The sequence below is a fragment of the Varroa jacobsoni genome, unplaced genomic scaffold (genome assembly GCF_002532875.2).
Source record: "Varroa jacobsoni isolate VJ856 unplaced genomic scaffold, vjacob_1.0 scaffold_1451, whole genome shotgun sequence".
Lineage (NCBI taxonomy): Eukaryota > Metazoa > Arthropoda > Arachnida > Mesostigmata > Varroidae > Varroa > Varroa jacobsoni.
In genome coordinates this window covers 18604-35680 of record NW_019214353.1, presented here as the reverse complement: position 1 = coordinate 35680, position 17077 = coordinate 18604, and the positions used below count along the sequence as shown (strand labels likewise).

The following is a 17077-nucleotide window of genomic DNA, read 5'->3' as shown; positions in this document are numbered from 1 at the left end:
TATATATATATATATATATATATATATATATATACACACAAGGTAATGAGTTCGAATCAGGAAAAGCTTTGGCGAGCTGTTTCTCGTAAGAGGCATGCATTCATAGCTCTTACTGGTAGCAAAGGAAAGCCAGACCTTTCCAGAACGGAGCAATGAACTTGTCACGGCGAGTAGAAATGTATTACTTTTAGAGTTTAGGAATTCCCCTACCATATTTCCCCCAAAACTAAGTATCTTACAGGCAAATTTCGTGGCCGGCTATGGTGACCTCACTAAACTTGTGTCGATTTGTACCGGACTGGGAAGGACAGTAAGAGATTCGAGGTACTTGTATTTATATCTGCCCTGATTGTGCATGACAGTAATTGCCCGGTTACCTAAATGTAGATTGGCGATACGTCTATTAAAATTAGCTTCAAATTAGACTCTGACTTGTTGTTTTTACCTTGATGTCTCTTTTTTTCCAGTTCTTATTCATTCCAGCTTCCTGTTGTATGCTGTAAGACCCCAGGAATACCCTGCTTATCTCTCGGCAAACATATAACTTGAAGATCGTAGTATTCTGTTTTCAAGGAGACAGTTTATGAAATAAAGTATACTGTTTTTGGTTGCTCGATAAGCATTACTTTGCATTCATATACTGTATTGATTATTACGCCAAATAAGTTGTTTTGATAATATTAAACTCTATTTTCCTTTTCTACACAAGATCATTTTCATATCAACTCAACGACTGAGTGCATATTTTATCAAGTGTATCATTTGAATAAAGCCACAATTTGTCTTCAAAGCATTTTTGCATTATGGAGCGGGTATAGTATTAACAAAACTCATTTAAAAAATCCTGTTGCATGTATCCCTTTCCCTCGAGCGTGGAAAGAGTTCATCTAGTCGTTTACCGTGTTGTTTTGATTATTATGTGTTGCTAATGGGGCTTTTTCCTCCATACGTTTCGAATCACCAACTATCATAGCAATATTACTAAGATCGTGCATAAGATTTTGGCTAATTCCAGTCCATTCTAGATTCATTGTTCTTTTTCTGGGGCCGCGTACCATCGTACCTCCCTCGCGGTAAACCGTCCAGTAGCCTTTCTTTCCCTTGCCCACTCTCCCACACCAAACATGACCCACTCCACTGATAGGTATCCAGAAACGTTTGTGTCTCATCCAGGCCTCCCTCTCACTTTCGTATGTGGGTTCTGTTGGCTGGCGGCCTGCCTGGTTGGGCTGCTACTCATTCTGTTCGCTGCTTTGGCTCACTCTCACCCATCCAGTGTCTCCTTTCCGCCGAGCGGTCCGCTCGTAACAGCAGAATCAGGCGGGAAGGATAACACACCATTCTAAAGCCTGCAGCGTTTGTTGCTACCACTGCCACCATCGCGACCACTAACGGTGACTTACGTTTGTTGGCTGTTTAGTGAGGACAGTGAGCAGAGATCAGTTGCCGCCGCGGCTGCAACGAGCAGACGAGCGTGGAACGAGCGCTGGTGGCAGCAGCATCGGTGCAGACGACAACAGCGAAAGAAGCTAGATGAGGTGGAATTGTTGTCGCTGCTGTTGTTGTTGTGGTAATAGAAGCAGCACCGGAGGTCTTGCCGCCGTCGTTGTAAGCGAAGAGCGGCCAGTAGTAGTGCGCCGGCCCGTGAGCACAGAGGGTGCCTTGTCGTCGATTGTCAGTCACCGCGGCTAATGGTGGCCGCCGTGCGCTGCTAGTCATACCGTATCATTACTTACTAGCATATCTAATAGAAGATTAAACTAGACAGTTAGCACGCGTCCGCGTGAGTACATATCAAAAGCCAGCCAACTATACATGCACAGTGTACACATGATTTTAATCATGAGAAACGCTATCCACTTGCTGCAATAGACTAAATTACAACAATATGTGCAAGTCGTAGTGGTATCTGTAGTAATAGTTGTCGTCGACCGTAGCGTTATCGTGCATGTGATCGCCTCTGAATGGTGCAAGTGTGTGTGTATATGTATATACATATATACGTCATATAAAAATAGTCGTATTCAAATGTGCTCTTCTCCGCGCGCTGCTAGCGACAGTTCACTGGTATCGCTGGATTATCGTAATATTCGTGTCTATATAGTGCGTGTTCTATTCGTTGAGGGCGTGTAGTCGCACGGATGAGACCGGGCCAAAAAAGGACATCTCCATCAGACCTACCACCAGTAGAATCGAGGTGTCTATAACGTCTTACGAATAATAGAACTGGACGAATAGCAAAGCGAAAGGCGAAGCTTTCGCCGATATCCGATAAGTATTTGATTCAAATCCAGCTTAGTGAGGATGTTTCTCAGTATGTGCAATAACAACAAGGGCAACGGAAAACCAATGTCCTGAGTCAGAATCGGGTGATGTGGTAGTAACATAATCGTTGTCAGCATATACCGACTTTGTGGTGATATTCGGTGTAAACTTGAACGTATTTATTAGTGCTAAAAACGCAAACAACATCGAGCAAGGATTTGTTTAGTGGTTAACTTTTTTTGTTTACACGTGTATGTCTGTCCGATCTGTGTGTATGTAGCCTAGAATACGGAACAAAGCTTAATGGACGTCTGAGTGCTATTGAACTTGCTATTCTCCCATCAACTGATATTTTAAACATATCATTATCGCCACCATTATCATCATCATTGTGTTTGGCGCTGTCAAATAAAATAGAGTGCCTTTTAGGTGAGATCTGAACGTGACGATCACGCGATGGGGTCTGGCCAAAGTTGGCTGTGAGAGGCGTAAGCACAACATAAAAAAAGAGTGAGTAGCCCCCGCGCACAAATAACTTTTGCCCTACTGCCGCCTTTTTCGTGCGGCAGTTACAGCAGCATCAGCTGTCAACCTGCTGTTGCTGCTGCTGCTGCTGCTGCTGCTGTACCAGTAGGAAGTACAACAACAAAAAGGAACAACAAATCGAGATCGTCAGCTTCTTAGCGTAGTTGGACACACTGGAGCTGCACTGCGCATCGGCAACATAACGCAGCTTTGAACAGGAACAAAGGAATCACAGACAAGGGCAGCGTAGACACAAAAGGTAGACACTTCCGAGATCAGGTATGCTAATGTTGTTATGTACATACGTAGAAATCAGTAATATATTCATGCGTTTCATTTATAATCGAACCCGTTTATAAGATTATAAGGGGGTCATTTAAAATATCCACATAACAAAAATATAGAGCCGTTTCTTGGCCTTTACGAGATCTAGGCTTACTGTACTTATTTACCATTCTTTGGGCGGCTTCTTTAGTACTTACAGGAGAAAGTTACAATATGTGCATAATTTCTAAGTGTCACAGCAAATTAGACTTCAAAATGCCCATGTATGATCCATGTAATCAATGGCAGTGAACAGCGTTCTGGTAGGGAGGACGCTAAGTAGCGTTTCTCCATTCTAGAAGTTCCACCGCACTCTGCCAAGAAGATATTCTGCGGGTCTGGCGTGTTGGGTCAGTTGAAACAGCAGCCCGTAGTACGAACTGTGTGGGTCTCATGTCATTTTAAAATATACTCGTTTTCTGTTTTTCAAGTGTCAAGCCTACAAGTGAACTTGGTGGCTTTAACTTTGCAGATTTACTTGATCGCGTCTAAAATGGACGCTGCAGCAATCTTCCTGCACAGTGTAAATCATGCGTCTTTAAAGCTCTTTAACACGTTTTTATAGTAACATCCGTTAGTAAAGGGTCAAATGCTTTAGATTTTACTGCATCAATGTGAATAGATCTCTTTTATTATTGAACTTTCCTCACTTTGGCGTCAGCTTTATAGATGGTGGAGTGTTCGGATATACCTGTAGTTTACTCTGAAAAGAAGCCTGTCTTGGCGGGCGGTAGAATGGGTCAATCTGCATGAAATGCGGTTGCGTTTCATTTGTCTTAAGACCATAATAGTGTAGCCACACCGCATACGGCTTCCTTCCTCCCTCTATTTAATGTCAAACCACTTAACTCAGGTGTCGAAAACATTTTTGCTCCGCCTGTACTGTTCTCCGATCACATAATTTGCATTTAGCGCTATATGTCTCGCTGCCCAGCCTGCACTCGTGGGGCATCTAAAGGGATGTCCGAATATACCGTCTGTGGTCATCGCTATTTTACAGGCATCACATCAGATAATAATACCCTTTATACCTCAGCGAGAAAACTATACTGAATGAGCTAGGGCCCAGCACGCTTCTGTACCCACTTAGACTGGGGGGATGGGGCAGCTTTAAGTTTCTAGCCATGCGCCGCTAAAATTGTTGCATGCGACTAAAGGCTCTGCTTTCTTTTAATCAGACTTCAGTTGATAGGAAATGTCTGCTTACTATAATTGCAGATACCAGGAGTGTGCTGTTTGGCTCAGTGTTTGGGTCTTTATTAATAAATTATGGACGGTTGAAGGGGCCGTTCGCTATGATCAATTTTTTGTTGAACAGCATAATCTATGCCTGAAATGCCCTCGTCTAAAGGTACCGTTCTGCAGATGTCCGTTTCTGCCTGAAGGAGTGTACTGTTGTCCTAAATATCACCATCAACAAAACCCTAAGAATCTTCCAATCGACAAAGAGAAAAGTTTGCTTTTCTCATTATACTCACTCATGGAATTCCATTGTTCTGTTTTTTTTGGCTTCTATGCCGGTAGCAGCGGCGGCGGCGGCAACGACGACGACGATCTATTAAGATTAAAGAAGCTATATCAACGATATAACTTCTTTGCAGGTTTAGATGGTCAGTCGTAGACGAACATAAGGCTTCATACCGTTCGTCGTATATTTTTCACCAGAACCAGATCGAAATAGGGTCGCTAGCAGAGCCCTGTGAGGCAACCTGATGAGCTGTCGAAGGGATGTTTGTTTGGATCCTCGGCAGCAAGGCATCTACTTTGTTAGCTGTTGGGTGACTCTGACAATCTGTCTCAGGGTTTCTAATTGGGTGAGCAGGTGTTATGGATTGTGTTTCTATTTGACAACTCGGGTCTCTTCTACTCTCGTTCTATCTATTTATCTCTATAATCTTTCCGTCTCCCGTATGCTGAAGTTGCCTGTTTCGATAACAGAGGGCATTTGATTTTTCAGCGCACTTGTCTACGGCGCGTGCCTAACCTCCCACAAACCCACAAAGTAACTAACAACTATAAATCGAAGAAAAAGGTTTTCCACTGACTCAGAAAAAATCCCGAGCCTTTTCTAAAAGAAAAATTAATATGTTCTGCCAAAGTATTATGGTTGCACTCATTACTTATTCAGCCTTGAATGGAAGACGTGTAGTTGCATATTCCTGGACTATTATATACTCATCTACCTGCTATTTTGTTGATTTACTCAAAATAGGTACGTTGACAAAACCAGCCAAACAAAACCAGAGGTACAGTCCTATTAAAAAGTTATCATCTACCATAAATGATCTCACGCTTGTGAATGGTAGGTTAGTAAGATCGTTGAGGTCAAACAAAACTTCCCCCACTATCGATTATTGTGTCTCGTCACACTTGGGACCTCAAGCCTATGAGTCAGCACGACAGTAAAAAAACAGCCCTAAATAATTACAATTGTATCTGGCGAGAACCGTGTCTATGTAAGCCTCGCATTAGAAAAATTATGTTTCTAATAAAGATCTGTGAAAAGGGTAAGATGCTCGAAGTAACACTAGATCGAAAGACTGACATTTTAAGCAACGCGGGAATCATCTTCCATAAAGTTATGAAATTTTAGAGTGCCTTATCCAATACACTATTCGCCGCAAATAGATGGAAAAAAAACTGGGTCCGTCCATAAGGTCCAATACACGTGCAAATAATATAATTCTAGTTAAGCAAGAATTAAAAATGTCCTCTAGTGTGCAACAAATGAGATTTAACAAACACTCCGTGTGTGCGCATGCTGTTATACGAACATATACTCATATAATTATATAGCTAACTTATCTAAATATATGACGATAGGTCCTAAGGCTAAAAGATAATGCCTTTTAACATTCTAAGAACCTTCACTGTTGCAATGAAAATGAGTGTTTACACTGACGAGTCAATACGTAAGCGAATGCGTCAAATACGTTTTTTCTGATTAGTCAGCACGATCAAGCTAAGAACGTAAAGATAATGTATGTACGCCGTGCGCATCACGAAAAAATACTCAGTTATATATCTGTAATGGGTCAAAGCGTTGCTGGGTGATTGTCGGACGTTTCCAGTAATAACGATTGTTGCTTTTCGCATCAACAGTCTGAAAAATGTTGGATTACATTCGTGTTGGAACTGTCTTCTTGAGAAGATAAAGAATCACATCGTACGTTTTACTATGTACAATAAAAAGTGTGGATCAATTTAGTTTAGCGTATTTAAGAGAAACGGGAAGTATTGCTGCAAAAATAATAACCTTATTCGATATAATCAGGCTTACCAAGGGCATGCCTTATTTAGCTCTTTTAAATTCTAAAAATCAATGGATATTGTTTAAGATATAAAATAAAAGTGTAATAATATGAGTTGTTTTTGATCAATGAAATAATACGGTAACAATTTTTGTTTGTATTCATTTCTAGCATTTGCGAAACAATTATAAAGATTTCAAGCTGTAAAAACGCGAAGTATCGGCTATCGACAATGCAATAACAATTTATCGATTGTAAAACGCGCTTACCGCTAATAAAAGAATATTATTATCAATATTTACATTTTAGTTAGTGAAATGCCTTGATTTTTGATGGAGAGAGCAATCATTCATTATACATGTATCCATCTGGTTGTTGATGCTAAGCTTTGGGATATTGTAGAAGCGTTTTCTGAGACTCTGCCGTATTCTACCGTCTGTTCTAATGAATTATTACACTATTAGTGTGTGTATCTTTTGATCACAACGGCAACAGAATTACCGTTCTGCTAAATTCCGCCGTTGGCCAATCGTGACGTCGACGCTGCGGTTGCTTTGGGCACTGCTGCTGATCATCTGAGTTCTACCGTAGGAAAACTGGACATTGCCAGCCGGCCAGTCCACACAACTAGGCCACTAAATGTGTCTGACCGTACGTTCTCGTAATACATTGGACACGATAAATCCTTCCGTGGTCTAATAGGCATCATCAGATACAGATGCAGATGCCGCTGCTGTTGGAAATGATGACCAAAGTCACGCGGACGTTCGTGTACACATTGCTGATGTTAACGCTGATGATACTTGTCTTCGATAATGATCTATTTCTTCAGAAATAGACGATCGACTTCGACCGATGGATAGGTGTTAACTTGACTGTTCTTATCATTGCTTCGTTGCTTCTATAGCTGCCGCCTAACAACAGACTGCAATGGGGTTTTCACTGGATCTGCTGTCTTTTCAAATGTGCAGCTTTTGTCACAAGTTTTCAAAGACACTTCAGAAGAACTTCACTGCCCTAGTTACCGCTACAATCACTACCTCCAGCTATTATTTGCGTCTGTAGTGTAATGACCATTACATTTTGAATATATTATATATTAGGTGTGTCAACCCTATTTGTCCCCACAGTCCAATGACTTCATCGATTCGAAAAGACAACTTAGCATTCGTATGTAGCAGACAAGAGTGTTTTGTAAGACAGGATTAGCGAGATAACTCGTGGCATGCTACATAACAAATATTGAACACGGTGATTTTTCCAATTGTTGCATCAGTTTAGCATCTATAACATACAGGGTGGGCCAAATGCTAGTCTTTTATTTCGTTTCTTTTTTATATTTCTGTACGAAAAAATGGTTGTGGAACAGACTATCAAGCGCTACACATAGAACTGTTTTTTTCATAAGAACTTACTATCGAAATGCGGGTCACATACCGTGACACCCTGCAAGTGTTGCGCAGAGTACGGCGACACTCTTCACTGTCAAAAGTGGCAATAGCAGTCGATGGCAAACTCTATCATGAGATGCTGCAAACCTTTTTGCGGACCCATATGGGCGCTCTTGATGCAAGCAGCCTATGGTTTCTCAAAGAAAAATCAATATGCTCAGAACCATGCTTTCAGGCCGGCTGATCTTGTTACATGGCGATAACATTGAATGCACTCCCGGGTACCGTGATTAAGTTCCTATCAATTTTCCCTAGTGGCTATGCGAAGGACAGTGTGTCAAACAGCGCCTAAAACTGTTTACGGCCTGAAACATTGTATTTGTAAAGTGATCGATAAAACTGATATTAAACTATGCAGAGTCGTAAGTTACGCCAAACGAATCTAGTTACGCAAGCGCCCCTAGGCAAGCATCGGCTGATAATGTTTTCCGATAATGTTTTCCATGTACTGGGCAAATTAAGCTTGCTGGGGCGGGCTAACGTGTGATTAAAATCGTGCAGAAATCAATTGTAGGGACAACCAGGATGACAGCGTAAATATTCTGCGGTGCTCTACGGTCTTTCATGAGCACTTAGAATGATGACGACTATAGCGAATGTACTCTGCTGTTCCGTTTATGAAGATAGCGCCTGTCCGAGAAGCGGTGCAGTCGGCTTCAAAGTTGAACTCTGGTCAAATTTATAGTTGATAAAAGGCTTAGAATTATCACAACGGCCATTACCTTACCGAAGGCACGGTAGCTCTGTGATACTCAGATCAACAGAGTCTTTTCTTGCCATATTGACTATTCCCTGAACCGGATTCGTCCCTGAACAAATCCTCGCGAACAAGTGTAAAATCACTCAATTCAATTCATGGAATTTGAAATAATCGTGTATAGAAGTAATCTCGACCCACTAGATACTTAGGTTTCAGAATAAAGACGCAGTGTCATTGACCTACATGGCAATCGTTTTCAATTCGATTTCACTATCCTCCTTAATAACTAAGACGTTATATATATAATTGTTGTTGAATACAAACATTTCAATGCAACAATATTTTTTTTTATTTACTTTTAAATTAATAGTTGAATCAAGAAAGGTGTAGCATATTGCGACAGCTACGTTATTCCAAAAAGCCGGGGTATACTCGTATCGATTGGAGGCAACCATCTTTCCGTTGGCCGAACTGCCGTTAGACACTATATCAGACAGACATCACATATCAGACTAATATTTGTGTGAATTTGGGTACAGTAAATCAACCGAGCTTTTTGTTATTGTATTCGGAGATCAAATTGACCAAATCAAACGTTTCTTTCGCACAGAATCGAAATACACCCAGGTTCACTCATAGACTGAAGAGAAGGATTGGAGGGATAGTAGCAATGTGGTTGGTATAACTGGGCCCTTTGAGAGGGTTTTTATTGCTTTCATCGACCTCGTTCTTCACTGTTGCTCGACGGTAGCGCGTGTGCTTGTATGAAGTTCTGCGCTTTGTTAATAATAACTGATCGGCTGATAGTGGCGCTGCTGCTCCTGCTCATTATTATGAGTGTGAAACTAGCGAGGAGTACCGTGCAGATTCCGGTTACTGGACAACTGGAAGCTGGTAGATAAAAAAAAAAAAGAAAGATGAATGGATAAATGAATAAATGAAGGAAGTCAGGGAAGAAGCAGAGGAGGAATGGTGAGAGAGAGAGAGAGGAAGAGAAAGAAAACGTTTGAGAGAGCAACTGAATCCCCCTAACAAATCCAGTAACGTCTGTGGTGGCCGCTGTCTTGCCTATTGGCAATTGCTCCGAGGTCTGCTGGAATAGCTGCTAATGCCGGTAGCGCAATGTGACCGAGTGACGAGAACTGTAAGCGGCCACCCATTCAAATAAAAAGGGGAACTATACTGGGGGAAAGGAAGAGCTGAGGACGATTGAGAAGGAAAGAAGAGAAGTCGTTTCCTGCAGCTTGAATCCAACGATGGTTGTTCGGTGGCAGTTGTCTAATGGTTGGCCTCACTGGCGGTGTCTTCTGTGCGAGCGCTAACGAGTCGATCTATCCTTGCCATAGTCAGAGCGAGGCTCGATCAAGACAGCTGTTACACGACTGGCAGGTTGGCCCACCAAGCGAACTTTTTTTTGCTATATCACTTTTGTCATACTCAATAGCGGTGTGCACGACAATTCTAAATGCCTTTGTGAATCCTTTCACAACCACGTACCCCCTTTTTTGTCCCACGTTGTGTTTCAACGCACACGCACTGGCTTCTGGAGTTCCCCCAAACACATTGTTCCTTTATTCCGCCCCCACCGCTTACCAACTTCTTCTCAATAGTCGTCCTTTCAGGCGATGGGCTATCTGTAGGACAATCCGCGACGAGTCCGATTCGCCAACCATCGCATCGTGTTTCTGTCTGACGCCGACAAATGCGCCATTCGTCCGGACCGGAGAGAAGCTGAACACATTCAACTAGACGAGAGTCATACGCACTGTCTCGAATGACAAGGAGACCTATTTGTATATTATCCTGAATAAAAAGATTCTGCTAGTGCTATGAACTATGAGGACGTTATTTTGTTCGAATAGCTACGTGGAAATATGTATCCACGGCGTCGTACACTCACCAGTTCGCTCTGACTAGGGTTCTCTTTGAATGATGAACATCCAGATGCGATCAAGGTCTTGCTAACTGGAGCATTGACTACAAACATTGATGTTGTTTCAGAGATAGCATTAGAAATAACGCACACGTACATAGGTACGGACATAGCGGTACTGTCCTTTCCATGGGCGTGGACTTCAGTGCTATTGTGTTCTGAAAACCTTTCAGAAATGCCTCACACGAGTATGCCGTCTCTTTTTTTTTTGTCTATCAATGACTTGCAGAAAGTCATAGTTCGCTAGGGAGGATCGAGGATGAGATCGCAGCGCGAGGTCAGTGAGCGCATCCTATGTATCCTGGCCCGTTCTGCCCACCTAGCTGACGAGACGTCCGTGTCGGTTTTCCTATTGACTTACTGGTAGGTCGATAAGGAACCTGAATTATGAGCTCAATCATCATCTCATATCATCGTTATGAACACCAAATTTAGCTGTAACTTAACGCGCCTAATATGTTATATAACACAATAAATTAACCATTTTTCGACATGGCCGCTTTTCCAATAAACGTCGTGTACTGTGAATGTTGAACCGTGAAAAACACCACAAAAGTCGGTCTTTTGGACATAAAAAAGACATAAAAAAAAGTGCTGATGATACTCATGTAATAAAAATCTATGACTGAGTAAGCGCATCTTACCAGGGTAGAGCAGCCTTCGTGAAAAACCGTAGAGTCATAGGGTATACATTAGTGTCAAAGAGTTAATTTATTTGGAGTTCGTTTTTCTTCAGTATCGTTTGTCAACACACATATCTTAAAAATGACGATGACGGGCTAAACACTCTTCATCAACCGTTGCGCCACTTGATCAAGCCAACAGGCTTACTTCGTTCGTTAACTAATTCCTGTGTCGGTCCATTGATCTCTCCGTTTCTGCCACCAGCACGCTGCTTCTGTTTTGGTTTTGGCGCGCGCAAGTTTTTTGGGTTCGGTCAACAAGTTAAGAAATGCAGCAGCAGCAGCAACATAGATCGACACCCGTGAAGGTGGTGGTAACCGAACATCATCATCATCACCACCACCGTCATAAACGTCAATCCTCGAATATTCTGAAGCCGTCTCCCGATTTAGCAGTAACAATCAACGCCAAATATAATACTTTTACTCTTGATTTCCGCTGTGCTGCTGTCCTGTTTGCAAGGATGTTTTCTTTGCAAGTATGGAGAAAAGATGCGTTGTTTGAATGTTTAAATAGACTTTTCTGGTCGGCCGACTTTGCTATCTCGGGCGCAGCTATGACCACACCGCAGCAGGCCAATCTTCTTGTTGCGCAGCTACTGACTCTTCTCTATTGACGCTAATTCCACCGCCAGGCCCACTCACGGTTGTTGCTCGTGCCACCGAATCGAGTAGTACGAACCCCGTGTGTGCGTGCAGCAGACATACCTGACAGTCGGGACGCTTCTGCCAAGCTCAAAATGGCGGACAATGTCAAAACAGTGCGCAGAAGCACCACGACGCTACTCTGATATCAGAAAATGAACGAAAAATGATGAGATATTATAGTGAAAACTCAATGATGATGACTCTGCATTTCGGTGACGTCTTTCTCCCCCGTGTTCCTCTTCTGATCTTTTTCTGCTGTTGTTCCACGCGTGCAAAAGTAGCAGCCTTTATTTTTTCTTTGCTTGACGACTCTGTTTCTAGACTAGTCTGGTACAACGCTGTCTGGCAGAGCGCGCGATCAAGCAGCTCAATCGCTTTCGTTCGGAGCGACCAAACGCCGCCGTCTGCGTCGGCATGAGGCAGATCTGGCCATGCTGATAACCCCCTTAAGACAACAACAGTCGTGAAGCTGATGGTGAGGATGACAAAACGTCGCAGAAATAGTACCGTTATGCAGCTGAAAGCAGCCAGCTCCTCCTTGCTTTCGCTATTTTCTCGTTATCTTCGTTCCTTGTTTTCGTCGTCGCACACTGGTGCGCTTCGTCTGTATATTATACATACAAAAAATCTACATATAAACTCAGCGCGGCTGGCATAACGCGACGCATAATGATAATTACGGAATTAGCCGTTACACCGGTTGTGCTGAGTGGTCCTGCAGAGACCCTGTTTTTCGCTACGAGGATCTGGCTTTATTAGTGGCCTTCATGACGACTTCTGCAACTACAACTACCTATTGGCAAGAGAATCGCGCACTATCTTGAAACGTTTGCGCAAGGCTCAAGAGATGTATGCGTTTGTTCTTATTATAACATTGGAAGCGACATTATAGAACATGCTTTGAGAGCGATCATCTCACGAACACGTGTGGAATATCAATGTTTCAAGGTTCATGAAAGAAAAATACAAAAATTCTGTATAAATTCAGGAATAATTTACATGTTAATCGATAGCGACTGTCCAGCAGGTCTGCGGAATTTTTTGAATTATACAAAATATACTTACCTCATTTTGAACCGTCTAAATAATACTCATATATGCATATATATAAGCGGAAATTCGTATAAACACAGACACGCGAATAGATACGCAAGGTTCATCAAGGTACACTCATATAGACGTAGTTCTTAGCTTAGTTGTATAACGGAAACTTAATTATAATTACTATCTTATGTAATTGTCGTTGCCTTATATTCAGCCTTAACTTTCGAGTGCAGCATAGAAAATTTATGAAATTTCATCACAAATGCATATAGGTTATTTGGTTTAATTTAATATAATCGAATTTAATGCGTACCGAAAGAGAGCTTCCTGAACGCTGAACTTTGACAGAACTTATCAATGAACATCTCGTTCTACGCGACGCAGCTAAAAAGAAAATCAACACCTCACTAAGCGATTCGATTAATTTGGGCAGCCATACGCATCTACTTTAATGGTGTTGTAGTCTATTGAACACACGCACATGATATAAAAAAAAAATATGTATATAGGGAGAGAATATCCACAGCTTTTAGATGATCATATCGTTCCTGTGGATAAATAAAAGGTACTAAGATAGCAGGAGCGTGTTCAACCTGCTATGTGGAGACCATATTAGAAGTAACTAGAATTGCTACCTTTACAAACAATATTAGTTCGATCTGTTCTTCTTCTAACACGTAAATAAAGATAGTTATTCACTGGCCTCCTATGGGGCGCCAGATAGCTGTAATGTTATGTTCGAGGCCCAGTGACGTCAACGAAATTCGTTCGATGTTAGCGACTCATCCTTTGTGTAGAATGCAGTACGGATCGTATAGATGAGTTTTCATTGTGATCGGTGATGATTTCAGCGGTGAAGTCCGCTGTTCAATCAAGGCAACGGCCGAAACCGGTTCTCTCGTCGCCAACAGAATAACAGACAAACTTCTACTATTTGTGTGGGTAGTATAGCTAGCGTCGTTGATGCTGATGCTGCTGCAGCAGCGACTGATGGCATTAGCGGTTTGTGATGTCGGCGTCGACAATCGACCCTTCTGTCGCCTCTTTCCAGGCCTTTTCTTGCCGATGATAGCGACTGTGGATTCAGCATCCTATGTCCCTCCTCGTCATCATCATCAGCATTAGCATCACCGTCATCATCACTGTCGTCATCGCCGTTGTCCTCATTATTATCATCAGCGTGACTGCTACGGACGCAATCAGGATCAGGCCGGTCGCCGCTTTAAGGCCAGCAACAACCGGTGCGGCGGAATGAATCGGGAAGGTGACAGAATGGGAGGGCCTGTGTTTTACACACATCATCATTTCCAAATTATCGATTATGAGGCTATCGCTCATAGAAACAGCAGAAGAAATAATAGCGGAAAACACTCGATGATGATGGGCGGGGGTGCGCGAAGCTGGTAAAGAAAGCCAGAGAAGCGATCATGTAACTTGTTAATCCGTTTCCTCCCAAAGGTTTCTCTGACGCCAATATGACACTAACAGCAGGAGAAGCATAGTACCGTCTCTTCCCCTCGTTTGTGTGTTGGATCTGTGATTTGCGAGTCACCGCCTCCGCTTATGGCAGCGTCTTTAGCTAACCGCCATATTATATAGATGATTAGAATTAGATTTCGATGATGGTCAGATGGTTGTTACGTGTAACCCTTTCTACCTCTTGATGATATATGTCTGTCTGTGCGTGTCTACGTACATATAATAATAACAACAATAATAACACCTAAGCGACGACGGCAGCGGCAGCAGCAGTATAACACACTTCAATGGTAATTGACAATCGTTATGACCTGATAAATTCAATGCCCCTATGAAGGTGTGTCTATCTGCCTTTTTAGAAGGTGTGAGCGGGCGATACTTACCTAGATCGGAAGCAGTGTGTAGATGTAAAAATTAAATGATATGCTAAGGAACCTCGAAAATGTCACTCAAAGATACTGAAACCTCTTGAACCAGTACCCAATACCTTACATCTAATTACTGCGGTGTATTCAATTGAAAAAATGAACCTCTCTGTGATTCAATTAATTAGACATTTAAATACTTTAGGTATATAAGCGATACAACTTTTGATAAGGCGCACCTGTTTAGTGTATATTTCCTGGTGTTATGTTGGTGCGGATCCTAGTTCAGATTACTCGACAAGCGCAGGCGTTACCCTTGAGGGCAAACAGTTCCTTCTACTGTTGTTGTTGTTGTTGTTGTACCGTGCAAAGGAACACCTAAACGACACCTGCTTTTGCTAGGTGCGTGAGTCAGTATATCAGGACGAGTGAGGGGAAAAAGTAAAAAGCGAGGAGACTAAGTAGAAGCAGAAAAGATTGGTATGGGTGCAAAAAGCCAGAACTTTTCCATATAGCATGTCTGTTGTCCCTGTTTTTCTATCTCTATAAGCTCCGTTCCTGTTTTTTTTTCCATGATCATCTGTATGCTAACCTGGCCTCTGTCTTCGTGTTTGTATCTGGTCTCGCTAGTTTACGCTGTGCTCAGCCTACTGAACTTAGATTTGTTCACCGACCCGCAACAGCAGAACTACAATCAGCCAATCGACTGACGTGTAGCAAGGAGTGTCTCGCTATTCAGATGTTCGTCCGTCCGTCGGGAGCAAGCAGCTCTTTCGCTTGTTTTTTTGAACTCTACTCGCGTATCATGAGGGAAACTGCTGGAGGTAGAAAACTGCGAGTAATGGCTTGCGTATGATCTGCCTCGCCGTTTTAGATCAACATATCAGTCCGCAACTTCTTTCATGCGAACGCAGAGGTAGGAAAGTCTGCAAAGAAAGTGAAAATAAAGGCCACGGAGTATGAGCGACACGAAAGATAAGAATGGGAAAGCAATAGGACAAGAAACGGCAGAGCTAACGAAAGGGGACAACCTGGAAGGCAGGCAAAGGCACTATCTGCAGAATTTTGAAAGCGAGAACAGCGATATCTCAGCTTTTGCTGCTCGTGATTTTTCTCTCATCATAGAAACCTAACAAGTAACACCATCGTCGACAATATAGTGTGTTTATTTTGGTATAGTATAAGTAACTGTTAGTAGCAATATTACGACCAGATGAGAAAGAACCTGTTGTTTTTATTCAGTAACTGTTTTTTTGGAACGAGAACGCTTGAAAATAGTTGGATCTACGGACTAGATCTCCCAATGTAGTAATGCGAATCGTATTATAATAGACTCCGTTCCTTCTGCAGTATAAAGGCTTTCTGTTGCTCGGAATTGATCAGAACCCAATGTGGCATCCCCGAAGCTTCTTAGCTACTTCTATCCAAATTCCAGTATGTCTGTGCATTTGACAGTTGCGTACATTGAGCATGTTCCATAAAAGAATACACAAGATGGCAGAGTAGTTTACTGTATTGAGTGCGTTACATGCCTTCAAAAAGTCCCCTTATTAGTTGTTATCATCCTCTTCAGCAAAAGGCAATCATAACCTCACTCTATTCGACCTCAAATGCTTCGCACATATTTCATCGTGCGACATGTTTTTCAAGCAGAGTGTTTCGCTTTGTACATCATTTTATTTCCTCCGCTCTTCCACGATGTCCTTCAAGCGGCATTTTAATTAAGTCATTTTACATATCTTCATGTATTTTCAGCAGGCGTCAGACTATTGCCACGAATTTAGCGCCGAGGAACGCTCTGCTCACTTGCGCTGTCTATGCTACAGCAACAAAAGCACCGGTAGTGGTAATATTCCAAAGTGGAACAGAGCGTCGTCGGTTTGTTAAAGCGTTGCCTTTTTTCTTCAGCATTACCAGCGTCGACAAACTTTTCTTGCGGCTTGCAGAGGGCGTGGTGTTGTTTTTTGTTTCGGTGCCGCTCGCCCATCCGCCTTAAAATGGCCTCACTGCGCCAGAGCCGACCTGAAGCTCTTCCCTCTCTCGGTCCTTCCCGTTTGCTTCTTCGTCCCGTTCTTTTTTAGTCGCAGTGTCATCAATATGAGAGCCCGCCACAACCGCTCAATTTTTACTCTTCGTTCAGCTCTCTCAGTTGTTTTACTTCTACTTGTAGGAGTGACAAATAGATGACGCAGTATGCCTATGTGCGTATGCTTCGTCATCAATCGCCGTCAATCATTTATCGACATTTTGTGCAGCTGTTCGTCCGTGTGCTTCGTCATCGCGTCTCGCTTTCTCTGCGCTTCGTCTTCGCGTTCGTTGAAAAGGGTAAATTCTGCAAACGTGTACGAATCGTTCAAGCGATATTCGCCGTGCATCAGCTCCTGTGGCTTGGCTCAATTGCAAGCACTA

The 17077-nt window shown here is 42.5% G+C and overlaps 3 long non-coding RNA genes across 7 annotated transcripts; 2 read left to right on the top strand and 1 right to left on the bottom strand.

Annotated features, from left to right (window-relative positions):
* The first annotated feature begins 104 nt into the window (after positions 1-104).
* Positions 105-619, top strand: LOC147752154 (uncharacterized). Its single transcript, XR_015314884.1, has 2 exons — positions 105-324; positions 468-619. It is a non-coding gene; the product is annotated as an uncharacterized LOC147752154 (long non-coding RNA).
* Positions 620-1290: 671 nt separating this feature from the next.
* On the top strand, positions 1291-15892 carry LOC111270171 (uncharacterized). 4 transcript variants are annotated; one of them, XR_015314874.1, is made up of 4 exons: positions 1297-3069; positions 10127-10309; positions 10679-14088; positions 15299-15892. It is a non-coding gene; the product is annotated as an uncharacterized LOC111270171 (long non-coding RNA). The 4 variants fall into 4 exon arrangements; XR_002686186.2 differs by having other exon boundaries at positions 1336-3069; positions 10679-10812; XR_015314875.1 differs by lacking the exons at positions 10127-10309; positions 10679-14088 and having other exon boundaries at positions 1353-2197; positions 2695-3069.
* Positions 3110-15353, bottom strand: LOC111270172 (uncharacterized). Of its 2 annotated transcripts, none has more exons than XR_015314876.1 (3): positions 15261-15353; positions 13138-13208; positions 3110-9407 (listed from the first exon to the last, which is right to left on the bottom strand). It is a non-coding gene; the product is annotated as an uncharacterized LOC111270172 (long non-coding RNA). The 2 variants fall into 2 exon arrangements; XR_002686187.2 differs by lacking the exon at positions 15261-15353 and adding an exon at positions 14908-15252.
* Positions 15893-17077: the final 1185 nt, after the last annotated feature.